Consider the following 27,423-nt stretch of genomic DNA (forward strand, 5'->3'; position numbering starts at 1 on the left):
CCAAGTTTTGTGGAAGATTTGTGCATAGGCTTTGGAGCTGGATACAATAGAGTCTGAATCCTGGCTCATTCCTGCTGTGTGACATTAGACAATTGACTTTACCTCTCTGAGCTCCAGTTTCAACTTAAAAAAAAATAGAGATAATGATATGCATCTCTTTCTCTCTCTTTTTTTTTTTTTTTTTGAGACAGAGTCTCGTCTTGCTCTGTCACCCAGGCTGGAGTACAATGGTGCAATCTCGGCTCACTGCATCCTCCACCTCCCGGGTTCAAGCAATTCTCATGGTTCAGCCTCCCAAGTAGCTGGGAATACAGGCGCCCACCACCATACCTGGCTAATTTTTTTTATTTTTAGTACAGACAGGGTATCACCATGTTGGCCAGGCTGGTTTCGAACTCCTGAGCTCAGGTGATCCTCCTGCTTCAGCCTCCCAAAGTGCTGGGATTACCGGCTGAGCCCCGCGCCCAGCCAATGGTATGCATCTCTTAGGGTTGTTGAGATTAAAGGAGATAATGATGGAATATATAACTGACATTATTGAGTGCTTCCTGTGTGTCAGGCACTGTTCCAGGTACTTTTCATGCCTTAGCCCAGGTATCCTCCCAGTTGCCCTGTGAGGTAGGTGCTGCTATCATCCGCGGTTAAAGATGAGGAGGCACCGTGGAAAGCTTGGGCAGATAGGCTTTCCGCAGAAGTCAGCTGCCGCAACAATTGGGAAGCTTCTCCAACGAGGCTCCTCGCAGGCTCACCTTGAGCTCTTCCTCCTTCTTGGAATCCCCTCCAAGGGTGTGCGTGCCCCAGCCCTGCCCCCAGGCAGCCACACCTCTCTGATTCTGTGAACAGACAACCTGCCCCACACTGTCCATCACTCTGTTGCCATCCGACTCTGTGGTCTCTCTCGATCCCTCCCACGCTCTGCTGGGGCTGAACCCATGGTCTGTTCTTGTTCATCTTCTTGAATGCACCTGTCAAAGCAATGGGCATGGCATGGTGCTGGGAGGCCCATTTATTTGAGAATTTCTAGGGCTAGAATCTCCCAAAGTCCCCACTGGGCCCAGTGTACACCCTATTCTATGTGTCCATGGGCCACGCCTCATGCTAGAAACTGAGAATACAGAGACTAATACAATTGGGACTAAGATTTCAGTGTAGTAGACAATGGTTTCATTCCAGGCTGCCCATGGGAATCACCTGGGGAACCTTGAGTTCTGATGCCTGTGCCCCACCACCGAGATTCTGGGGTGCAGAAAAGTCCTTTGCCTGTTTTTTGTTTGTTTCGTTTGTTTGTTTGTTTGTTTTGAGACGTGGTCTCCCTCTGTCACCAGGCTGGAGTGCAGTGGCACCATCTCGGCTCATTGCAACCTCTGCCTCCCGGGTTCAAGCGATTTTTCTGCCTCAGCCTCCCAAGTAGCTGGGACTACAGGTGCGCGCTGCCACGCCTGGCTAATTTTTGTATTTTTAGTAGAAACGGAGTTTCACCATATTGGCCAGGCTGGTCTCGATCTCCTGACCTTGTCATCCACCCGCTTCAGCCTCCCAAAGTGCTAGGATTATAGGCACGAGCCACCGCGCCCGGCCCTTTTGCCTGTTTTTTAACTGGGTTGCTTGGTATTTTGTTATTGAGTTGTAGAAGTTCTGTATATATTCTGAATATTAATCCCTCATCAGATATATGATTTGCAAGTACTTTTTCCCATGCAGCAGCCTGGTCTTGAGGAGTTTTAAAAGTGTCCCGGCTGGGCACAGTGGCTCACAGCTGTAATCCCAGCACTTTGGGAGGCCGAGGCAGGTGGATTGCTTGAGCCCAGGAGTTTAAGACCAGTCTGGGCAACATGGCAAAACCTTGTCTTGACTAAATACACAAAAAAATTAGGCATGGTTGCACACACCTGTAGTCCCAGGTACTCTGGAGGCTGAGGTGGGAGGATCACCTGAGCCCGGGAAGGTCATGGCTGCAGTGAGCTTTGATTGCACCACCGCACTCCAGCCTAGGCCACAAAGCAAGACTTTGTCTCAAAAAAAAAAAAAAAAAAAAGTGTCCCAGGTAAGAAAACTGGATATCCACATTCAAAAGAATGAAATTGGATCCATACCTTGTACCACAGCGGTCCCCAACGTTCTTGGCACAGGGGACTGGTTTCGTGGAAGACAGTTTTTCCACAGACTAGGGTTGGGGGGTGGTTTTCCACAGACCAGGGTTAGGGGAGGGCTGGGGGATGATTCAAGCACATTACAATTATAGGGTACTTTATTTCCATTATTATTACATTATAATATATACTGAAATAATTATACAACTGGCCATAATATAGAATCAGTGGGAGCCCAGAGCTTTTCCTACAACTAGACAGTCCCATCTGGGGGTGATGGGAGACAGTGACAGATCATCAGGCATTACATTCTCATAAGGAGTGTGCAACCTAGATCCCTTGCATTCACAAGTTCACAGTAGGGTTTGCGCTCCCATCAGAATCTAATGCTGCCAGACAGGAGGCAGAGCTTAGGCGGTAATGTGAGTGAGGGGGAGTGGCTAAATACAAGGTTCCTTGCTCACCACTTACCTCCTGGTGTGCAGCCTGGTTTCTAACAGGCCACAGACCAGTAGCAATCTGTGGCCCAGGGGTTGGGGACTCCTGTTATACTATATACAAAAATTAACTCAAAAATGAATCAAAGACATAAATATAAGAACTAAATTTTTTAAATTCTTGGAAGAATATATAGGGACAGGCTAGACCCAGTGGCTCACGCCTGTAATCCCAGCACTTTGGGAGGCTGAGGCGCAAAGATCACTTGAGGTCAGGAGTTTGAGACCAGCCTGGCCAACATGGAGAAACCCCATCCCTACTAAAAATACAAAAAAATTATGCAGGCATGGTGACGGGCACCTGTAATCCCAGGTACTCAGGAGGCTGAGGCAGGAGAATTGCTTGAACCCGGGAAGTGGAGGTTGCAGTGAGCTGAGACGGTGCCACTGCACTCCAGCCTGGGCGACACAGTGAAACTTCGTCTCAATGAAAAAAAAAAAAAAAAAGAAAAGAAAATATAGGGAAGAATCTTTATGACACTGTATTTGGCAATAGTTTCTTGGATATAACACCAAAAGCACAGGCAACAAAAGGAAAAAAATAAATTGAACTTCATTAAAATTTAAAACCTTTGTACATCAGAGGACACTATCAAAAGGGTGAAAAGCAGCCCACAACATGGGAGAAAATATTTGCAAATCCTATGTCTAATGAGGGGTTGATATCCAGACTATGTATAGAACTTCTACAACTCAATAGCAAAAAAGACAAACAACCCAGTTAAAAAACAGGTAAAGGACTTTTCTCCAAAGAAGATATACAGTTGGTCAATAAGCACAGGAAAAGATGTTCAACATCTCTGATCATTAGGGAAATGCAAATAAAAAACACACACCCATTATGATGGCCATTATAAAAACAGAAAATAACAAGTGTTGGGAGTCTCTGAGCCTACTCTGGTTTGGGAGGCTGCCTGATTCGCAAATAAAAATAATAAAATAAAATTAAAAAACAAGTGTTGCAGGGAAGTGTAGGAATTGAAACACTTGTATATTGCTGATGGGAATGTAAACTGGTACGGCCACTGTGGAATTGTCAATAAGCAGCAATATTTTGAAAGGAATCTTTTTTTCTGAGCAGTAGGTCTCAACAGTAGGCTTAAAACATCCAGTAAACTGTGCCGTCAACTTGGATGTGCTGTCATCCAGGCTTCCAGGCTTTGTTGTTCCATTTACAGACGCAGGCAGAATAGATTTAGCATAATTCTCAAGGGCCTTAGAATTTCAGGAATGGTAAATGAGCACTGGCTTCAACTTAAAATCACCAGCTGCTTTAGCCCCTAACAAGAGAGTCAGCCTGTCCTTTGAAGCACTGAAGCCAGGCATTGACTTCTCTCTAGCTATGAAAGTCCAAGATGGCATCTACTTCCAGTAGAAGACTATTTCATGGGCATGGAAAAATCTGTTGTTTAGTGTAGCCACCTTCCGCAGTGATCTTAGCTAGATCTGGATAACTTGCTGCAGCTTCTACATCAGCACTTGCTGTTTCACCGTGCACTTTGCTGTTATGGAAATGGCTCCTCTCCTTAAGCCTCATGAACCAACCTCTGCTAGCTTCAACATTTTCTTCTGCAGCTTCTTCACCCCTCTCAGACTTCATAGAACTGAAAAGCGTTGCAGTCTTGGATTAGGCTTTGGCTTAAGGGAATGTTGTAGCTGTTTTCATCTTCTATTTAGACTACTAAAACCTTCTCCCTGTCAGCAATAAGGCTGTTTTGTTTTCTTATCATTTGTGTGTTCACTGGAGGAACACTTCTAATTTCCTTCAAGAACTTTTTCTTTGCATTAACACTTGGCTGCACTCCAGCCTGGGTGCCTCCACTTCCCAAAGTGCTGGGATTACAGGCATGAGCCACTGAGGCTGGTCTTCAATTTTTAAAAAAATTACTTAGCATGTATAGTTTGGTAGACAAAAATCTTTTTTCAAGACAGGGGATTCCTTGGGTGAAGAAATACCTAAAGGGTCCCATGGTGGTGAAGAGGTTAGAAATTGCTAATCTGGTCCAACCCCCTCAGTTTGAGGGGAGCAGACCTACACCCGGAGAGGGGAGGCACCTGGACTAGGCAGCCTAGCTAGGAGCAGACGAGGTCAGGGCTAGAAGCCAGGACCCGGGCTTGTTGAAGAAGCCAGTTCTGGGCAGGTTTCTTGGGTCCCAATGTGTGCATGTCTGCCCCAAGCTGTCAGCTCCCCCAGGATGGTGACAGTGTCTTTAGCATTTTTTTTGATCAGTGACCAGAACAGATGGGGAGGTTTAAAAGTCTCTTTGATGGTGGTGTGATAAGATAGGACCTGTTCTCAAGGTGTAGTCAATAGAACACCAATATCAGCATGGGGAACTTTCAGAAAGGTAGGTTATTAAAAAATGCAAATTCGGCTGGGTGCGGTGGCTCACGCCTGTAATCCAGCACTTTGGGAGGCCGAGGAGGGCAGATCAAGAGGTCAGGAGATCGAGGCCATCCTGGCTAACATGGTGAAACCCCACCTCTACTAAAAATACAAAAAAATTAGCCAGGTGTGGTGGCGCACAACTGTAATCCCAGCTATTCAGGAGGCTGAGGCAGAAGAGTCTCTTGAACCCAGGAGGCAGAGGTTGCAGTGAGCCGAGATCACACCATTGCACTCCAGCCCAGGAGACAGTGCACGACTCTGTCTCAAAAAAAAAAAAAAAAAAAAAAAAAAAAAAAAGCAAATTATTGGGGCCCACTGCAAACTTGCTGGGATGGAGAAGTACATTGGTGTTTCTCACACCCACCTGTGAACCCTATCTCCTGGTATTCACACCCTGGTGCAGCGTTTTCCACAGTGACACTAGGCTTGGCAATATGACTTGGTCTTGCCAGTAAGACATTGGCAAGCATGACACAGGTAGAGGTTTGACAGAGAAATGCTCACACACTGGAACTTGTCCTTTGGAATGCTCACTTTTGGAGCCCTGAGTTACCATCTAAGTGGGTCCAGCTATTGTGCTGGAGAGACCACAATGAAGGAGAAACAGAGGGAAACAGGGGAAGGGACAGGGACAAGCATCCAGCCAACTGCCAGCTACTGCAGCCATCCCAGCTGAGGATAAGTCATGTAAATGAAGAAGCTATCTTTTTTTTTTTTTTTTTGAGACAGAGTCTGGCTCTGTGGCCTAGGCTGGAGTGCAGTGGCGTGATCTCGGCTCACTGCAAGTTCCGCCTCCTAGGCTCATGCCATTCTCCTGCCTCAGCCTCCAGAGTAGCTGGGACTACAGGCGCCCACCATAACACCCCGCTAATTTTTTGTATTTTTTAGTAGAGACGGGGTTTCACCGTGTTAGCCAGGATGGTCTCGATCTCCTGACCTTGTGATCCACCCACCTCAGCCTCCCAAAGTGCTGGGATCACAGGCGTGAGCCACCGCGCCTGGCCGAAGAAGCCATCTTGGACATTTTAGCCCCAGCTGAGGGCATGTGGAAGAGAAGAGCCACCCAGCTGAGCCCAGTCAATCCACAGAGTCATCATAAATCATCGTTGTTCTAAGTCACTAAAATCTGGTGAGCTTTGCTAGGCAGCAATAGACAACTGAAACCCCTGCTGAATCAGAATCTCTGTGACTGTGGCCTGAATCTCCATTTTGTACAAACCTCCAGTTGGTCCTGATGCTTACTAAAGTCTGAAGACCCCTGGAAGGGGCACTGCATTTGGAATCCAAAAGCTTGATTCAGGCCAGGCACAGGGCAACATAGTGAGACACTATCGCTACAAAAAAAACAAACCCAAAAATTAGCCTGGCATGGTGGCCTGCACCTGTAGTCCCAGCTACTCTGGAGGCTGTCCATAGGAGGATTGCCTGAGGCCAGGAGTTCAAGGCTGCAGTGAGCTATGATTGTGCCACTGCACTCCAGCCTCAGCATCAGAGTGAGATCCTGTCAAAAAAAAAAAAAAGAAAAAGAAAAAGAAAAAAAAAGCCTGATTGAAATTCCCAGGAGCTATGTGACTTTGGACAATTCCTTAGCATCTTTCATACTCCAATGCTTTGTGTGAGATGAGTAAAGACTCCAGAGAGCAATGGGGAGGAAAGTGCTTTGTGAATCGGAAACACCAGATGGAAGTCAGAGTGAGTATCGTCAGCACCGTTAGCCACACTGGAGCATGCATTGAACACTACTGCATGCCCAGCCTGGTGCAGGCTGCTATGTTGGACTGTGGTTGCGAGTACCCTTGCCCTATTTAATTTCCCTCAGGTACCAGAGGTGAGAATGTGGGCTAGGGGTGCTCATAGAAGTCACTCAATCCACCTTACAGCAAGCCCTGTGGTTCCATCTCCGGAGGGTGCCCTGAATCGACCCTTTGCCACTGTACTATCATTGCTCTCACGGACTGTTGCAACAGCCTCTTTTTTGTTGTTTTTAATTGAAGTGTAACTTATAATGTTATATTTTTAAAATTGAAGTATAACACATCTTAGCCATGCAATTCAATGAACTTTACACCTGTGAATACTGCCACCCGGATCAGAATAGAAAATATTTCCAGTGCCCCAGAGGTGTGCTCCTGCCTGTTGACATCTCCCAGAAGCAACTGCTGTTCTGACCTCAATCTCTATGAATTAGATTTGCCTGTCCCGGATTTATCTGTAGTGTTTTTGAGTGTATCTTTTTGTATACATTTTTTTTAGTAGTTGCTCTAGGTATTACCATATATATCTACATACCTATATCTATTTGTCTATATCCATGTCCATCTACCCATCCATCCATCCATTCACAGCCTGCTGGTGTCAGTGTTTTACCAGTTCAAGTGAAGTGCAGAAAACTTACTTCCCTTAAGTTTCTTAACCCTCCCATTTATAGTCTAATTGTCATCAATATTTCCTCTGCATGTTTTGAGAAGCATATCAGACAATGTTATGTGTGTGTGTGTGTGTGTGTGTATATATATATATATATATTTTTTTTTTTTTTAAACGGAGTTTTGCTTTTGTCACCCAGGCTGGAGTGCAGTGGTGCGATCTAGGCTCACTGCAATCTCTGCCTCCGGGTTCAAGCAATTCTCCTGCCTCAGACTCCCGAGTAGCTAGGATTACAGGTGCCCAACACCGCACCCAGATAATTTTTGTATTTTTAGTAGAGACAGGGTTTCGCCCTGTTGGCTTGGCTGATCTCGAACTCCTGACCTCAAGTGATCCACCTGCCTCGGCTTCCCCAAGTGCTGGGATTGCAGGCATGAGCCACACACCAGGCCGTAATGTTATAATTTTTGCTTCAACCCTCAAACATAATTTGGAAAGCTCAAGAGAAGGAAAGTTGATCATATTTACCCGTATTTTTACTCTTTCCATTTTTCTTTCCTCCTCCCCAGTGTTCCAGGAGGATTCCTTCTTGTATCTTTCCTTTCGGTTTCAAGAACTTCCTTTAACTATTCTTTTAGGGTAGGTCTGCTAATAAAAAATTCTCTTAGTTTCCTTTATCTGAGAATACCTTGATTTTCCTTCATTCTTGAAGGATATTTTCTCTGGATATATGGTTCTGGGCTGGCAGTTCTTTTCTTTCAGCACTTGAAAACTGTTTTGCCGCTTCTTTCTGGCTTCTGTGGTTTCTGATTTTAAACATCTGCTGTAATTTGTTTTTCCCTGTTATTATTATTATTATTTTTTTTTTAGATTTTTTTTTTAGGAATGAGGTCTCTGTTGGGGTGTCGTGGCACAATCATAGTTCACTGCAGCCTTGAGCTCTTGGGCTCAAGTAATCCTTGGCCCCAGGAGGCCTCAGCCTCCCAAATAGTCAGGACTACAAGTGCACGCCACCACACCCAGCTGATTTAAAATTTTTTTTTTGTAGAGATAGGGTCTTGCTATGTTGCTCGGCCTGTTTTTCCCTTTTAAATAAAGTGTCATTTCTCTCTCTCTCTGTTTTCAAGATTTTTTCATTGTCTTTAGTTTTCAAGAGTTTGACCATGATGTGCCTTGCAGTGGATTTCTTGGGGTTTTACCTGTTTGGAGTTCACTTAACTTCTTAAATCCGTTGTTTGTCTTTTGCCAAGTTCAGGATTGTTTTCAGCTACTATTTCTTTGAATGTTTTTTCAGCCCCGACTCTTTCTCCCCTTCCTCTTGGACTCTAAATACATGAATGTTAGAGCTTCTATTTTAGTTCCACAGGTTCCTGAGGCTCTGTCCTTTTCTTTCTTTTTTTTTTTTTTTTTCAAGCCATTTTCTCTCTGTTGTTCAGATTGGGTAATTTCTATTGTTCTATCTTCAAGTTCAATTACTTTTTTTAAATCTCTTACCTCCATACTTTTTTTTTTTTTTTTTTTTTGAGATGGAGTCTCACTCTCTCACCCACCAGGCTGGAGTACAGTGGCACAATCTCGGCTCACTGCAACCTCTGCCTGCCTGGTTCAAGCGATTTTGTATCTCAGCCTCCCCAGTAGCTGGGATTACAGGTGTGCACCAACATGCCTGGCTAATTTTGTAATTTTAGTAGAGATGGGGTTTCACTATGTTGCCCAGGCTGGTCTCGAACTCCTGGCCTCAAGTGATCTGCCTGTCTTGGACTTCCAAAGTGCTGGGATTACAGGTGTGAGGCACCACACCCAGCCTCCATTCTATTTAGAAAGCTCACTGGATGTTGAGCCCATCCAGTGAGCTTTCTAAAATTCTATCAGTTTGGTTCTTCTTTGTAGTTTCTATATATTTGCTTAGGCTTTCTATTTTTCATTTGTTTCAAACATGTTCATAATTGCGTGCTGAAGCATTTTTATGATGGCAGCTTTAAAATCCTTGTCAGATAATTCCAGTATTTGTATCTTGGTGTTGTTGGCATCTGTTGGTTGCCTTTTCTCATTAAAGTTGAGATTTTCCTGGTTCTTGGTGTGACAAAATTTTTCCTTTTTTATTTTTTTTGAGACAGAATCTTGCTCTGTTGCCCAGGCTGGAGTGCAATGGCACAATCACAGTTCATTGCTGCCTCGACCTACTGGGCTCAAGCAATCCTCCCACCTAAGCCTTTAAGTGTCTGGGACTGCAGGCATGCACCACCATGCCAGGCTAATTTTTTCATTTTGTAGAGACAGGGTCTCACTATATTGCCCAGGCTGGTCTCAAACTCCTGGCCTCAAGTGATCCTCCTGCCTTGGTCTCCTAAAGTGCTAGAATTGCAGGCGTGAGCCATTGCTCATGGCCACAAATTATTTTTGTATTATATCCTGGACACTTGGGGTATTATGTTACGAGATGCCGGATCTTCTTGAAATCTGTTTCAGCAGGCCTCCTTTAACCCTGGGCCTTATTAATGCCAGGTGGGGGTAGAAATCCAGGTCCCGTACTTGACCTTGGTTGACACCCTGGTGGGGGTCAGGGGTGCCTCCTTACTTCTGGGCAGTGGTGGGAGTTCTGGCACCAGTGATCCCTCCCTGCGTGGGAAGGGAGGGTGCCTTGTTACTGCTCCTATGTGGTCTCCACTGACCTGATTACTCTTGGGTGGGGGTGAAGGTCAACCCAGCATGGAGAGGGAGGGGCACCTTGTTATTGCTGGTTGCAGTGGAAGTCCTGGCTCTCCCTCATTCTTCACTGTTGTCACCCTGGCAGTGGGGGATGGGGCTCCTAGTTACGGCCAGGCAAGGCTCCCCACCCGGCCTTTCCTCACAGGGGAGCATGGGCCTGGGGCTGTAGTTTCTTCCATGGTGTTTGGCTACAGTAGAGACATCATTGTTTTAAAGGTTTTTGTCTTGCTAGGCTGGGTCTCTGCTGATCCTTTGGCTAAAGAGAGCAGGTTTTTTCTATTTTTTGTTTTTGTTTTATTCTTTTTTATTATGTTTTAGACCTATCAGCAGGAAGCAAAGAGCAGGTTTTTCTTGGGGCTGTTTTTGTCTATGTTTATTGGTATTTCTGGGTTGCTGACTTCTTCCAGCTCCAAATCTGGCATATATTGGGCAAAAAGAAAACCCAGGGAACTCACTGCTCTGTCACTGTTTGGTCTTGAGATCTCTAGTCAGTCTGTCTTCTCTCTGCCTTTAAGAGTCTTCTTCTGTTTGTTTTATATATAGGGGTGGTTTTAGCAGGAGGAATGGGGAGAAGTGTGTATACTCCATCTTGTTCAGAATCAGAAGTCCAGATTGATCTATTCTTGAACTTCACGTAAATAGAATCTACTGTGTGTGCTCTTTTAAGTTTGGCTTCTCTTGCTCGGCATGATGTCTTTTCAAAAAAACTTTTATTGTAAAAAAAAAAAAACCCACATAACATGAGATCTACCCTTCTAACAGAATCTTAAATGTACAATATTAACTATAGGCCCAATGTTGTGCAGCAGATCTCTGGAACTTTTTCATCTTACAAAGATGAAGCTTTATACCCATCGAATAGCAACTCCCTATTTCTTCCTCCCCTCAGCCCCTGGCAACCACCATTCTCCTTCCTGTTTCTGTGGATTTGACTATTTTAGATACCTCATGTAAGTGGAATAATGCAGTATTTGTCCTTCTATGACTGACTTATTTAAGTTATCATAATATCCTCAAGGTTCACCCATGTTGTGGCTTGGGATAGGATTTCCTTTTTTAAGGCTAAATATTATTCCACTGTGTGTATATACCACATTTTCTTTATCCATTCATCCATTGATGGATATTTAGATTGTTTCCACATCCTGGTAATTGTGAATAATGCTGCGATGAACACAGGAGTACAAATTTGTCTTTGAGACCCTGACTTCAATTCCTTTGGGTAAATACCCAGAAGTGGTATTGATGGATCGTATGGTAGTTCTTTGTTTGTTTGTTTGTTTGAGACAGAGTTTCGCTCTTGTTGCCCCAGCTGGAGTCCAATGGCGCAATCTCAGCTCACTGCAACCACCACTTCCTGGGTTCAAGCAATTCTCCTGCCTCAGCCTCCCAATTAGCTGGGATTACAGACATGTGCCACCACATCTGGCCAATTTTTTGTATTTTTAGTAGAGATGGGGTTTCACCATGTTGGCCAGGCTGTTCTCGAACTCCTGACCTCAGGTGACCCACCTGCCTCGGCCTTCCAAGGTGCTGGGATTACAGGTGTGAGCCACCGTGCCCAGCAGTAGTTATTTTTTTAATTTTCTTTATTTTTATATTTATTTTTAGTAGAGACGAGGTCTCGCTATGTTATCCAGGCTGATCTTGAACTCCTGAGCTCAAGCAATCCTCTTGCCTCTGCCATCCAAAGTGCCGGGATTAGAGGTGTGAGTCACTGTGCCCAGCCTATTTTTAATTTTTTGAAAAACATTTTTACTGTTTTTTATAGCAGCTGCACCATTACACATTCCCACCAACAGGGCACAAGTGTTCAAATTTATCCACATCCTTGCCAACACTTATTTTATTATTATTACTTTTTAAATAATGACCATCCTGACAGGTATGAGGTGATATCTCATTGTGGTTTTGATTTGCCTTTCCACAATGATTAGTGATGTTGAGCATTTTTTAATATACCAGTTGTTCATTTGTATGCCTTCTCTGGAGAAATGTCTGTTCAAGCCCTTTGCTCATTTTTAAATTTTTTTTAAGCTATCCAGTTATAGGAGTTTCTTATGTATTTTGGATCCTAGTCCCTTGTTAGATATGTGGTTTGCAATTTTTTTCCCCCATTCAGCAGGTTACGTTTTCACTCTGCTGTTTCCTTTGCAGTGCTTAGGCTTTTTAGTTTGATATGTAGTCCCATTTGTCTATTTTTGTTTTTGTTGCCTGTGCTTTTGGTGTCAGATCTAAGAAATCATTGCCAAGGCCAATGTCCTGCAGTTTTTCCCTATGTTTTCTTCTAGGAATTTTATGGTTTCTGGTTTTATGTTTAAGTTTTTAATCCACTTTGAGCTGATTTTTGTCTATGGTGTAAGATAATGATTCAAATTCATTCTTTTGCATGTAGAAAGCAGTTTTCCCATCACCATTTGTTGAAGAAGAACTATCCTTCATATCATTTCCCCACTGTGTATTCTTGGCACCCTCACTGAAGATCTGTTGATCATATATGTATGGGTTTATTTCTGGGATCTTCATTCTGTTCCATTGGTCTGTATGTCTTTATTTATTTATGTATTGCTGGTGACCATAATATGCATATATGTCTGTCTTTATGACAGTACCATGCTGTTTTAATTACTGTAACTTAGTAATATGTTTTGAAATCAGGAAGTGTGGGGCCTCCAGCTTTGTTCTTCTCAATATTTTTTGGCTATTTTGGGGACCTTTGTGGTTCCTATGATTTTAAGATTTTTTTTCTATTGCTATAAAAATGCCATTGAGATTTTAAGAGGGATTACATTGAGTCTGTAGATTGCTTTGAGTAGTATGGATATTTTAAGAATATTAAGTCTTCCAATCCATGAACATGACATGTTTTTGTTTGTTTGTGTCTTCTTTAATTTCTTTCATCAATTTTTTATAGTTTTCAGTTTACAAGTATTTCATCTCCTAGGTTAACTTTATTCCTAAGTATTTTATTCTTTTTTGATGTTATTATAAATAGAATTGGTTTCTTAAATTTTTTTCAGAAATTCAGAAATTTTAGAAAACTTTCAGAATTTGTCAGAAATTCTTTGTTATTAGTGTACAGAATCAGCTTGATGTCTTGACATTTATCCATGTGATTATGTGTAGTGGGATTTTTTTCATTGCTGTGTAGTATTCCACTATGTGAACAAACCACACAGTAGAATTTATACAATGAAATCCTACACAGCAAACTACCTCAACTATATGCAGTAAACTGCACAATTTGTTTTCAACCCCTCTGTGGGTGGGCATTTGGGTTGCTTCCAATTTGGAGATATTAAGAATGAAGCTTCTATGAACATTCTTGGACATGCATTTTCATGGCTATTAGCACTAAATATTGCAAAAGCTTCTTAACTGGTCTCCTTGCCTCAGCCCCGGTCTCCTAATCACTTCTCCATGTAAAAACCACTGTGATCTTCTGAAAACATAATTTGGATCCCTTTCTCCCCTTGCTAAAAAATACCAATGGCTTCCCTTCATACTTAGAATAAAATTCAGAGTCCTCACCATGGCCTACAAGGGCCTCTGGGAGCCAGCCCCTGCCTGCCTCTTCTTTATCACTACCTCGTTTGCCACCTCTCTCTGTCTGGCTTGCTCTACCTACCATCCATTCATCCGCCCTCCCATCCACCCATCCAACCATTCAGCTGTGGGCTGCTTTCAATGCGCTCAGCTTACTCCCACCTCTAGGACATTTGCCCTTGCTGTTCCCTCTGCCAGAAACACTCTTCCTTCAAATCATCACATACCTCCCTTTCTCCCTTTTTTTAGATCTCTGTTCAAATGTCATCTCTTCAAAGGAGGATTCTAAAATGTTCCTGCCTCATACTCTCTGTCTCTTTAACCCACGTTATTATTATTATTATTTTGAGACAGAGTCTCGCTCTCACCTAGGTTGGAGTGCAGTGATGCTATCACGGCTCACTGCAACCTCCGCCTCCTGGGTTCAGGCAATTCTCCTGCCTCAGCCTCCCGAGTAGCTGGGACTACAGGCACATGCCGCCATGCCCAGCTAATTTTTTGTATTTTAGTAGAGACAGGGTTTCACCGTGTTGCCCAGGCTGGTCGCCAACTCCTGAACTCAGGCAATCTGCCCGCCTCGGCCTCCCAAAGTGCTGGGATTACAGGTGTGAGCCACCGCACTGAGCCCACATTATTTTTCTTGGTAGCACTGCTCATCATTTGAACATATTTATGATGTGTCTCCCTTTGGCATGAAATCTCCCTGAGGTTATGGACATCGTCTGTTTATCTACCGTGTTCCACCCTAGAGCAGTGCTGCACATAGTTGCAGTCAAGAAATGCTTGTTAAATGCATGAAGAAACTAGCATGGGATTTAGTCAGACACCTCAGTATTGACACCAGCTTCATTTTGCAGCTGTGTATTACAGTATGGGGCGAGCCCCTTAACCTAGGAGTCTCACACTCTGATCACCTGGGATCTTGTGAAAATGCAGATTCTGATGTGGGAAGTCTGGGGTGGGACCTGAAATGCCACATTTCTGACCAGCTTCCAGGTGGTGCCCAGGCTGCTGGGCCTTGGATAGCGAGGCCTTAACTGCCCAGAGCCTCAGTTTCCACACCTGTATAATGGCTCTTTATGAAAAAACACTGGATACGGTATAAAGCACCATGCACAGTGCCTAGATGTAGCAGGGACTCAGTGATTGTAATATTTGTTGCTCCTCCTCCGGGTGCCTGCCAGGGCCACTGGACATTTTCTCCCCCCGATCTTCCCCCTCCCAAGTACCCACCCCACATGCTTAGCCACCTACACAGAATCCCACTAAAGCCTTTCCATTTTCTTTCTCTGGAGCTGGCCAGCCCTGCCTGTTGTGGGCTGGGGTTGGGGAGGATTCTGGCATTTTGACAGTCATGGGAATATTATGCAGATGAGATGCAAAGCAGCAGCTAATGAGCACTGATTGCATTTTCCCTGGCTCTGGGGAACACGTGGGATAACTGTGCTGAGCTGGGGAGAGGGGGCAATGAATGCTGTTGGGGAGCTGGATAAGGAGGCAAGGAGGGGGCTGACAGAAGGAGTAGGCATATCCCAGGGGCATGAGGGCCACTGCCCTGTGGTGTGGGCCAGACACCCTCCTCTGATCTCACCTGTGGGACAGGAACATGGCTAAGGTCCAGGAACAGGAGCTGAGGTTGGGCATGGAGTGTGTGTGTGTGTGCGTATGTGCATGTGTGTGTGTATGTGTGTGCCTGTGTGTGTGTGTACATGATGTAGGGGGTGTCCCTGTGCCAGCGTGGGACCTGCAAGTGGGAGAGTAGAGGGCCTTCATTCCCAGCAGCAGTTGGGGCCAGATTAGGCTGACAGTGGGGGTGGGCTGAGGGTGGATGCTCTCTGTGCTGGGGAAGGAGGGGGAGACAGAAGGGGTCAGCTTCTTCCACAGGGCCTGTCTGGAATCCGTTGAGTGTGGGAGGACAGGACGTGGGGTCTGCCTGGCAGCAGATGGGGCTGGATCAGGCTGACGGAGGGGTGGGTGGGAGGGCAGCTGTCTTTGGTATCCTTGGATGGAGCCCGGCTCTTTAAGAGAAAGATGATCCAGGGCTGGGGGCCGGCAGGTGGGCAGGGGGCTCTGCTTACAGCACCTGGGAACTCAATCCCTCCCTGTCCCCCAGCTGAGGCCTCCTCACTCTCTAGGAAGCCTCTGCTCTTGGGCGCCGGGAGTCCCCACCCTCCTGGCCTAGGCCTTGACCTGAACTCCCTGCCAAGGACCTCCAGGCCTGAGGATGGCTGACATCAGGCTTCTGGCCCAAGGAAGGCAAGGCTGGAAGTCACTTCTGAGGTTGATTGTGGGGTCCTCGTGCCCACCACTTGACTGGGACTTTGAGTACTTACGATCTCATCCTGCCTTTGATCCAAGGATAGAAGCGAACTTGACTATGAAACTTTTAGAAACGGGGTGGCTGGTGCCGTGTTTCCCAATCAGATCTTTCTTAATAGAATCAACGTGAGGCACTGGAAAAGGCTTGGCAGACCGAGGGCTCGAATCCCAGCCTATCCACTGGCTGCCTTTGTCATTGTGGACAAACTGCTCCATCTCTCAGAGCCTATTTCCTAATCAGTCCAGTAGCCTCACCATGCAAGGCCCTGTGACAGCCAAAGACTGCAGGAGAGCCCTTGAGACAGGCCCGGGCTTTCCGAGAACCCACTAGCTCATCATCTCCTCAAGGACAGGGACTCTGTTTTGCCCACAGCTGTATCTCAGTGTCTAGAACCATCTCTGACCCATGGTAGGTGCCTTGTCAGTGTCTGTTGAATGGATGAAATGCCCCATTTCTGTATCCCAAGATGATTTTTCTCTTATCTCTTGGCATCTCTAATACTGGAATGCTTCATGCAGCTATGTTTGAGTTTCACTGGCAGCAGCCTTGTGATTGAGAGGGGTCTTAGAAGTGATGAATATGGAAGAGCTATCATTATTATTACAAGAGGGCCTTTTGCTTAATTTGTGGTGGCTTCTGGTTCCTTTCTGTTGTATCTGCCCTCTCTGGGGAGTGTGGGGTCCCTGAGAATTACCCTGGGGCACAGGGGCTGCAGTGGCCCTTGCCCGAGGCCCTGCAGTGGTGCTGGGCTGGGAATAGCATGTCCTGTGGGGCATGCTGTGTGTCCTGGGCCCCAGTCCCCACTCTGGTCTCCTGCCACCCACCACCCACACTGTCCCTCCTGGGGGTGGCAGAAGTCTAGAAGCCTGTGTGAAGCTTGGAATTCTCCTCTCTGGGAGAGTCATTTTACTGTGCCCTGTCATAACTCCAAGTACCGATGCTAGAGGGGTGAGTAGGGATATGTGTGAGCCCCCTAGGCTGAGGGGGCTCTAGGGGGGATCCAGTGTGGTTTTCCAGAATGAGAGTGAGGGAGGGTGGGCCCTGTCTCCAACCCCACCCCATCCCCCTTCAGCAGCAGAGCTGAGACACTGCTGAGATCAGATTAGTGCCTGATCCCCAGGTGGGGCGGAGCAGACAGGCAAATCCTCCCCTGGGAGGCCACTCATTATTCAGCCCCTTGATCCTGACACTTCTACTCCCATCCCTGAACCCTGCCCATGAGGCTAGCACCAGGGCTTGTGTGTGCCGCAGTGAGTTTGTGTAGGAAGGGCTTGTGTGTTACAGGTTCTGAATCCATGTAGATGTGTGTGCACGTGTCTTAAAGATGTGCGTATGCTGATATTAGTGTCACAGTTACGTGTGTGTGTGTTATAGGTGCATGTGTAGGAAGATACACAGACTTGTGGAAATGCATGTGTGCAAATATATGTAATGGGCGTTTGTATCTGTAAGTGTGTTGTTGGGGTGCACATGTCCTGGACACACGAGTGCTTAGGGCCACCCATGTGTGCGCTTGAGTGGTGTGTGGCAGCCATGGCCTGTGGGAGAAGCGTCGGAACTGGCATCACAAGGTCTCGGTGCCGACAGCTAGCCCAGGAACCTTGGACTCTCCAATTCTTTTACAGCTGTGGCCCTCAGCTTCCAATCTGTCAAATGGGTATGAAGCCTTATGGCACAAGGTTGTGCATGAGCATCTCTCACACTCAGCCTGGCCTAGAAAAAACTCAAAATTTTGAATTTTCATCAAATGAGAGAATAAATGATTAAACAAATAGAAATGCTTCACAGAGCAGCACGTGCTTAGATTTTAAGGACCCAAACAAAGTGCATGGAAAGGTGCAGCTGTCTGGAAGGACGATTGGGAGGTGGGATCTTGGGGAGAAAGGGAAGAAAGGGGATGGAGCAGGGCTTCCCAGTCGAGGGAGGCGGCAGAGCCTGTGTCCCCACCAGCGTCTCTGTGGCCGTGAAGTGCATGCGTGCGTGCCCATGTTGATGCGGCGCCGTGCGGGAGGCGGGCGTCCCCTGCTGTACATGGGAGGGAGGCTGTCTGTGCAGAGCATTGCCCAGTTGCCATAGAAACGAGCAGAAGGAGGTGGGTGGCTGGAGAAGGAGGCGGGTCGGGAGCGGGGAGTGGGGAGGAGGCAGCGGTGGAGGGAGCTGGCTCCTGCAGTTCTGGCGCTGCTGCCTTCCTGAGTGAGCGGTGGAGGGAACCCTAGAGGACAGAGCCCCCAGCCCGGCAGCAGGCCCCCTCTCTGCCCGCCACCACGGAGGAGAAGGAGGACAGCCAGCCCCTCCGGCCCTGGCCTGGCCCAGCGGGGGCAGTAAGCTCCTACTTGCCCCCAGCTTGGTGCCCACACGGGCCCAGGTAGGCATTTCGATGGCTGGAAGAGGCTGTGTGGAGAGTGGGGAATGGGGCTGCCCTGCCTTCCTACCAGCGGCACCTGGTAGGAGCCAAACAGGCCAGCTGGAGGGGCCGGGCCAGGGACCAGGCTGGGGAGCGGGGTGTGGGGCGCAGCCAGCATCCTGAGAGGTCTCGTCAGAACCGTCAGAACCTTGATCCTCCTCATCAGGGGGACTGTCCCTGTTGCCTTTCCTCCTCTGTACCTCTTGTCTCCACCACTGCCACAGGTCCTGACTTTGTAGCCATGCCCCCTCCTTGGGGCAGCAGGCCGAGGGAGGCTGGAGCCTCCAGGGACCCACAGTCTGAAGCTAGACAGGGTAGGCGGCAGAGGGCAGGGAGGAGTAAGGATGCCCCTGCCCCACTCAAGGCACTGCTAGGCTCCGGCCATTTGGGATAAGCAGACTCTCCTCCCACCCCCGATGACACCAGAGCCTCCCTGCTGGCCCTGGATGGTCTCAGGCACTGGGCTTAGAGCCCCCTGGTCAGGTCAGAGGCCTCTACCTCCTGCCCCAACCTCAGGCCCTTCCCCTTCCTCGTTCTCCCTGGAGACTTAGTGAACTGTCCCCAATCCCAGATCTCCCAAAGGACCCCCATGCCCATCCCCAGCAAGCCCAGGGTCTCCAAGTTGGGGTACCAGGGAGCAGGCCTCTGATGGGGTGGGAGTGCCTGTGGCCCTCCCTCCTGCGCTCTCTGTCCCTCTGCTGCATTGCTCCTGGGGACAGACTCGCTGCTGCTGGGGGAGCTCTTGGGCACTGCCACTGCGGAGGAGCCTCTGCCAGCTGCTCAGGAGGGGGCAGGGTGGGGTGCAGGGGAGGAGCTTGGCCCTCTGCCCCAACTCTGGGCAGGGAGGGGGCTGGAGGGGGCCCACAGGAGTTCACGGTGGGGCACACCTGGTCCAGTTTTGCCCTGAATGGAGCTGAGCCACCTTGGGTGGCATAGGGAGGAGATGCTAGCCTGCAAGGGGCAGAAGGTTGATGTGTGCAACTATGGGCGTGCTTAAGGTCCTGCCCTTCTCCACCTGCTTTCTCTCCCGCACCCCCTGAGAGCCCAGCTGGGTCTTTCACTGGACCACAGTGTGGGGTGTCCCCTTCCCATGGGCACTCGGGTCAGAGGGCCTGGTGCAGGGGCTGAGGAGGGGTCACATGATGGGTAGGGGCATACACGCTGAGAAGCTGGCGTGGCTCTGCTCATTTCTGCAAACGTTAGACGCACATTCACAGAGTGCTGGACTCGGGGGCTCCCACTTTGGGATCAAGGGCCTAGGAGGGAGAAGGGCAGGTCTCGGGGATGGCAGAAACGGGATGCAGATTCGCCTGTGCGCACTGACACTGCCTGCCCCTGCTCCTCCGAACCCCGCACTCTCCTCCTTCCTGACCAGGGTGGGAGCTGATATCTGCCCTGCCTCACCTCCTGCAGCCGGGCCTGCTGGCCTCAGTTGCCCGTCAGCGGCCGCCCCCACCTCCACTGGAGCAGGGGCTGGTGAGGCCTGTAGGGCAGGTTCTTTGGGTGAGAGCTGAAGGAACGTCTGTCCACTCAGCAGGCCCTCCAGGCCTGGCCCCGACCTCCAGCCCCTGGCCTGCCTCTTCTAGGCCCGGGCCCCTCCCTGTCAGGTTGCTGCTTCACGGGTTGGCTCGGGGCTGCCAGGATGGGCTTCTGGGACACATTTCCCTGGCCCAATTCTTTGCACACAACGTGCCCACAGCCCAGGGCACCTGCCTGGAAGCCGGATTGAGACTTGACCTCCCCTGGCAGACTTTCTCATGTGAAAGGGAGCTTGAGGGAGGCCCCAGGAGCACTGAGAGGCCTGGAGCTCAGCAGGGGCTGGGGCCTGGGACACAGGAACAATCTGGCTCCCGGATGGCCCCTCCTCACTGCCCTTGACCCCCGTGCAGGAGCTGGCAAGGGTGAGGAGGTATCTCCAGCTGGCTGTCCATGGGCATCTCAGGGCTCCAGAACTGAGCTCCCATCCCCCCAAACGCCGTTCCTCCCTCGGTATCCCCAGCTCAGCAAACAGCAGCTCTGTCTGCCAGCTGCTCTGGCAGGAGCCATCCTTGACTTCTCATCTCACCGCCACATCCAAACCATCAGCAGATCCTGTTGGCTGGAATGCCACAGCACTTCCAGACTCCAGCCTCTTCCCGCTCCTTCTAACATTACCTCCTCATTCTGAGCCCCCATCTTCCCTCACCTGGGGGACTGCAGCCACCTCCTAGAGCTTCCCTGCCCACTCTGCCCCACCGTGGTCTGCTCTTCCCCCAGCAGCCACAGATCCTTTAAAACAGAAGCCAGATCACATCCCACCTCTTCCCAAACCCTGCAATGGCTCCCATCTCACTCTGAGAAAAAGCTAAAGGCCTCCCTCTGACCTACAAGGCCCTCCCCAGTTCCCTCCCCCAACCTCTCCAGCCTCACCCCTCCCCTTCCCTCATCTGCGCAGGCCACATGACCCCCTTGCTCCTCAACCCTGGCAGCCGGCTTCTGCCCCAGGGCCTTTGCATGGGCTGTTCAGGCTGCCTGAGTGCTCTGCCTGGCTCCCTCTCCACCTTCCTCAGGCCTTTGCTCCAAGGCCACCTGCTCAGAATGACCTTATCTGACCATCCTCCATAAAAAAGCACAACTCCTCGCCCCCATCTTCCCTCCCTGTCCCCTCCCCTGCCTTGCTTTCCTTTACAGCCCTTGTCACCTTCTAACATCCTTGATTACCACTTATTTATCTCGTTTCTTGCCTGCTCAGCCTCTCTAGAATGTCAGCCCCACAAGGGAGGGGGTTTTCTGTCTTGTTCACTGCTGTAGCCCAGCTCTGCACCCTGAGAACCAGGGCTGCAGTGTAAAGCCAGGAGTGTCTCCCTCGGGGGCTGGCTCAGCATCTGTGCTGTCGTGGGGGCCTATGATTCTGTCCTCACAGGGGAAGATGATGCCCGCCTACCTGAGCCATTGCCTCAGGGACATTGGGTTGGACAGGACGCTGGGCCTGCACTGGGTCCACATATCTTCCTTTTCTCCAATCCAGCTGTGGCCAGAGCTGCTCTGCCCGGCCAGGCCCCGGAAGAGAGCAAGCTGCATGCATCCCACCCCAAGCCACTGAAGCGGGAGGGCCACGGCACCTTCTTCCTGGTCAGAACTCATCCTTGAGTTCCCTGTGTTGCAAAAACGTGCTGCGCTCCCACCAGGAGTGTTGCCCACAGAGGAGGCAGCCTGGCCCCTGCTCTCCAGGTGGCCACAGAGGCAGTGGGCTCAGGACAGACAGACAGACCCCTGCAGAGTGGCCAAGTGTGTGCTGACTGGTGTTGAGAAAAGAGATGCCCCAGAGCAGACAGGAGGGGGCCCTGCCTTCCCAACAAGCTCTTGTCTCTGCCTCCCCATCTGTGGGCATCTCACTTTGGGCTCCCCGAGAAGCCAACCCCAAGACAAGGATATGATTCATTTAGGAGGTGGCCCACAGAAACACTGAGGGTGGGAAAATGACACATGGAGACAAAAAAGGGTGCTTTACCAAGCAAGTTACCACTGCGGGCAATTCAGCTCACTCCTGCTGGAGAGCTCTGGGAGGGGTTTTGAACACACCTTTGACTCAGTCCAGGAGGGCAGGGGAGCTGGGGTATGTATACACCACCTTCCAGCGGCTCTCCACCACGCTTTGCCCTGTCCCTCACGCTGGCTGAATTTTCTCTGAACTGTTGTCACCACCTAATGTGGTGATATTTACTGTATTTTCTTCTTGGCTTTTTGCCCATGCTGGAATGTAAGCTCCATGAGGGAAGGGCTGGTCTTACTCCCTGATGAGCCTGCCCCACCTGAAACAGGCTTAGAGGCCCTCTAAAGATGTGGGCTGTGCAAAATGGTGTCTTGTCTACTTGGCTTGAGAGCAGGGGAGGGATGTGGGCCTTTTGGGGTGATTTTCTGGAGGAGAGAGAGAGGGTCTGGGCTCTTAAGAGGGTGGCCGGAGGAGGAAGGGAGAGCACAGGGGTAGTGAAGGGTGAAAGGTCAGACCAGGAGTGGGCTAGGGAGGAGGAGGGGCCAGCCACAGAGGCTGGGGTGCCTGAGGCTGTGTCTGAGGCTCGCCTGTTCTCACAGGTGGGCCACCAAGGGGTGCCTTGGGCCCCTTCCTAGCTGGGATGAGCCCAGCTGGTCCCCTCTGCCCTGGGCCTCTCTGGGGCCCTCCAGCCTTGAGTAAGGTTTGAGCTCTGCCTCCCTGAGTCTCCCCATTTGTGTTTCCATCCTCCTCCTTCCTCCTCAACTTGGGATCATCATTTCTAATGAGCAGGCTCCCTGGGGACTGCCTGGAATAACCCAGGTTAGAGGGGATGGAGGTCCAGGGGACTGGTTTTCAGACCCAAAGAGAAAGCAAGAGGAAGCCAGGCCTGAGATCTTCCTTTCATGGGGGACCTGGAGACCTGAAGGTCCCAGGTGAGGCCCAACAGTCCTGGAAGGGCTCTGGGGGTATTAGCTGAGGAGGGGAGAAGGGGAGCCAGGTGATCCAGAGAGATGAGACTCCTGTCATGAAGGCTCTGTAGCTGTTAACACCCATAATACTGCAGGTGAACTCTGGGCCTTCTGTGCACTGGGCACTCATTTCCTCCTACACCCCATGGGGGTAGGTGCTATCATGGGGGTAGGTGCTATCCCATGGGGTAGGTGCTATCATCACCTCCTTTTGCAGATGAGGAAACCGAGGCACAGAGAGTTTAACTAACTTGCCAAGGTCAGTGGCAGAGCAGGGATTTGAACCTCATCTGCAGACATTCTGTCTGGCCTCTTGGTGCTGTTAGCTATTGTGCTAATCAGCTTTTTGGGACAGCAGGTTGCCACTCCTGAACCAGCAAGACTGTTTAGGGGAGGGCATGCCTAAGAATGGCACCACAGTGTTAGTGTCAGATGAGGGGAGGGGTAGGCGAGGGCTGGGGTATTTGGGGAAGACTTCTTGGAGGGACAGGGACTGAGCTGGCCCTTGAAGGGAAGCAGAGGTTTTTTGGGGAGGGGTGAGTGATGGGAGGGAGGATGGCATGTGCCCTAGGCTGGGTTGTGGGGAGACATGAGCAAAGGGGCAGAGGCTCTAGTGGACACGGTGCATCTCAGCTGACTCAAATCCTCCCCGCTGCATTGGGAGCCCCAGCAGAGATGGGTCAGAGTCCCTGTGTGGCCCCAAGCCAGGCGCTGTGAGCCTGTCGGTCTATCTCTGGGTAAGGCAAGGAGTGGGTTGGGGGGCACTGCTGGGAATATTTGTAGGACCTGAGACCCTGGGGGAGAGGCAGGCAGCTCTGGTTTCCCCATGGCCCTGTCCCTGAGCTGAGCCTGTTCTGTGGGGAGAAGGCCTTAGGCCAGGAGGGCTGGAGTGACACCCACAGACAGCCAGGAGCAGGGGCAGGGGAAGGACCCACCCCTGGGTCTGAGTCTGGCTCTGCCTCTTTCCTGCTGTGTGACCTTGGACAAGTTATCTAACTTCTCTGAGTCTCAGGTACTCATCTCTAGAACAGGGAAGGCAACAGCCATCTCAGTGGGCTGTGAGGTTTGGAGATAAAGCGTGTGAGGAGGCGCTCACAATGGCACACAGTAGGCGCTCAAAAATGGTTGTGTCATTGATGCTGCCTGCGTGCTGCAGTACCCCTGAGGACGGAGGACGCCATGCTGAGGGCAGGATGGTCCTGGGACCACAGGGAGGAGGAGACCCTGGAACCGGGCCCTGAGGGCTGACCAAGAGGAGGGAAAGGCTCTCCAGGAGAAGCCCGGCTTGGAGACAGAGGGCGGGTGGGACTCGGGACCCCCTCCTGGCTCCTGGCTCCTGGTTCTGGTTGTGTCATCATCATCATCGTCAACATTGGCTGGGCGCCCACTGTGTGCAGGTAACTGTGTCTGGCTCTGGGATAGAAAATTCATCATTTCTGCTGTTTATTAAGTGAATGTCAGAAGGTCCTTGGCATTTATTCATTCATTCATTCAACAAAAGTGCACTGCGCACTTACTATGCTGCCAGCACTGCGCTGGATGCTGGAAATACGGCAGATAACCAGACAGATAAACACCGCTGACTGGACTGAGTGACATTCCTGTGGGAAGGAGGACACGCAACGTGATGAATGCCGTGCTGTGGATGGCGTGTCCGGTGGTGACGAGGGCTGTGAAGAATAATACGGAGAGGACAGGGAGGAGGTGGGGGCTCAGGACCTGCTGGTGGCTAGGAGCAGCTGGGTGACTCCCAGGCCTGTGATTGGTGACCACTGAGGTAGGAATCCACACGGCGCCTTGGTCCACACCAGGCCTGGCCTCTCCAGGCTCCTGCTCTTAATTCCTCTGTCCCTTCCTCAAGCCAGGAGTAGATGGAACACAGCTGAGGGCCCTGCCCTCCAGGGTCTCCTAGAAGCAGCTTTCAGGAGATGCCTGGGCCTGAGGAGAGATGCCCTCCACCCTGGGGCTCCTTTGTCACTGAGGCCTCCATTACAGACTTGGCCTACATCTCACTGGTAGTAGTTGGGGGAGCTGGCTCCAGAGCCCTGCACCCCCCAGTCTGCACTTCACAGGCTGCATCATCCTCATGGACAAGAAAGGCAAGACCCTTCCTGGCTCCACAGAGAGAGAGGGCCACCCCTGAGATGGAGCTGTTGCCCCACTACAGGCAACGGCGGTGCGGATGGACAGTAAGCGCCGACACCTGTGGAGAGCTCGCCGTGTGTCAGGCGCGGTCCAGTGGCCCGAGGTCTAGTGCGCCGTTTAATCCTTGCAACAGCCCATTTTACAGATGCGGACGCCGAGGCCTGGGAAGAGGGAGAGAGCCACACACGGTCTCACAGCCCATACATGAGAGAGCCAGGGTTTGAATCCAGATTATTTGGCTCCAGAGTCTGGGTTGTAATCCTACTCTGCGCTGCACAGGCCCCAGGGTCAAGTCCTCACTCTGCCACCTGTAGCTGCGCGATCTTGGCTTACCTCTCTGAGTCTTGGTCTCCGCAGGAAGAAAAAGAGGAAGCCCCTCTCTGAGGATTGCTGTGAGAATGAACGAGGTGCTGGGTGTGAGGGCCTGTCCTGAGGAAGTGCTCAGTAAGCCTTGCTCCCGCTCTCCCTCAGGGGTCCCGGGGAATGAGGCTCAGCAGGGGCCACGCAGCAGGGGCTTCGGCTGGAGCGAGGATTCAATACCAGCTCCGCTGTTTACTGTCTCAAAGGCCATGGGTGCACTATTTTAGTCACTCTGTGCCTCAGTTTCCCCATCTGTAAATGAAAATAAGGCACACATAAAGCATCTACAGCCGTACCCAGCACACAGTAGGCACTCGGTAAATGCCAGCTAGTGATAGCCAATGTTAATGTCAACACCTCTCTATGTAATGATAGTGTGATGGTCAGGAGTGTGCGCTCTGGATCCAGACCCTGGGCTCAAATCCCAGTTGCACCTTTCCCTAGCTGGGTGTATTAGGCTCCCCAGAGAGACAGAACCAATTGGATGGATGGGTGGATGGATGGATGGATGGATGACAGTTGGATAGATAGGTAGGTAGAGAAAGATGGATGAGAAGGGATTTATTAGGGGAGCTGACTCATGTGATTGTGAAGAAGTCCCATGTTACGCTGTCTGTGAGCTGCTGGGCCAGGGGAGCCGGTACCATGGCTCCAGGTCCAAAGGCCTGAGAACCAGGGGGGCCAGTGGGGTAACTCTCAATCTGCGGCCAAAGGCCTGAGGACCTCAGGGGCTGCTCATGCAAAGTCCCTGAGTCCAAAGGCCACAGAACCTGGAGATCTGATGTCCAGGGGCAGGAGAAGAGCGTCAGCTCCAGAAGAGAGCGAGAACTCACCTTTCCTCTGCCTTTTCCTTCTCTCTGGGCCCTCAGCCGATTGGGTGGTGCCCGCCCACATTGCATGAGGGCAGATCTTCCTTCCTCAGTCCACTGATTGCAATGCCTGCCTCTTCCTGAAATACCCTCACAGGCATACCCGGAAATAATGCTTCACCAGCTCTCCGGGTATCCCCTAATCCCATCAAGCTGACCCCTGAAATTAATCATCACACTGAGCAACATTTGGCAGGTTACTTCGTTGCTCCGTGACTCCGTTTCCTCATTTATAAAACAGTGTAACAGTAGTTCCCACATCACCTGGCCGTTGTCTATTCATTGAGCTCCCACATGCAGTGCTGTGCACCGTGCGTGGGACATTCGGCCCTCACTGCCTGCTGGCCACTGTCATTGCTGTGATAGCCTTAAATCATAAGATCACACAGGAATGCTGTGATGCCCTGGGCTCACTTCTCCCGTGGTACCTGGACAAGCTCTGTCCCTGTTACATCCCGGAGCCCCTGGATTCTCAGCTACAGTGTGGGAGTGACAGCAGAATCTGCCTGGTCAGGTTGTGGTGAAGATTAGAGGAGGTAGACTCGACATGTGAATGGTATGTGCCCAATCAATGCCAGCTGTCATTTATTGAGACACTAAAGTGTCTTCAGGGCTGAGCTAGCCTCACAGCCACTGGTGAGAGAAGGCAGATGGGCCTGGTGCCCCTTTGAAGGGTTAAGAAAGGCCAAGAGCATGTTGAGTTTGCCCACAGGGAGTGCCAGGTGACAGCCACATCCCTTTCTGATGGTGAGAGATGCAGCCTTTTTAGTGACAGCAGGTACCGACTGCCCTTCAGGAAGGACATGGCATTTGTCCAGAGTTGAGCCTCCTGCCTGCCCCCAGGGTGGGGGTGTGAGATTAGTTTGGAAAAGGCAGAGGCAGGATGGGAAGGTGTGTCTAGCCACATGATATGGGGGTCCACATGCTGTCTCCTGGCTCTTCTTCCTGAGCCCACCACTGTGTGGGTCAGAACCGAGGTTGGAGTTGGGAGGGCCTAGGGTCTGCCATGGCTGGACACTCACCACCTCATCTAATCCTTAAGTCAGTCATATCATCCTCATTTCCCAGCAAGGCCCAGAGAGGCCTATGAATTGCCCATGGTCACACAGCAGGTTGGTAGCAGAGCAGGGACCCTGAGGTTGGAGCTGTTTCACTACACATGCTCCCTCATCTGGAAGCTGGAGAGACATGTTACCTGCCAATACCAAGGGTGGACCCCAGCAAGTTCCAAGAACCCTGGGCCTGGCCTTTTCTGGACGAGGTAGAGAGTGGTCTCAGCCATTGGGC

The 27,423-nt window shown here is 50.1% G+C and overlaps 1 protein-coding gene across 2 annotated transcripts in view; it reads left to right on the forward strand.

Moving 5' to 3' along the window:
• The window catches only part of PACSIN1 (protein kinase C and casein kinase substrate in neurons 1), a 69,092-nt gene that overhangs the window by 30,721 nt on the left and 10,948 nt on the right, over window positions 1–27,423 (forward strand). The window contains exon 1 of one of the 2 annotated variants that reach the window (XM_016955273.4): window positions 18,045–18,283. The exons of the other annotated variant lie outside the window; for it this stretch is intronic. The gene's annotated coding sequence lies outside the window, so the exon portion shown is untranslated. Of the gene's footprint in view, window positions 1–18,044; window positions 18,284–27,423 lie in introns of those variants that run through there. 2 annotated transcript variants of the gene reach the window in all.

Source organism: Pan troglodytes, chromosome 5 (assembly GCF_028858775.2).
Source record: "Pan troglodytes isolate AG18354 chromosome 5, NHGRI_mPanTro3-v2.0_pri, whole genome shotgun sequence".
In the NCBI taxonomy this organism is placed as follows: domain Eukaryota; kingdom Metazoa; phylum Chordata; class Mammalia; order Primates; family Hominidae; genus Pan; species Pan troglodytes.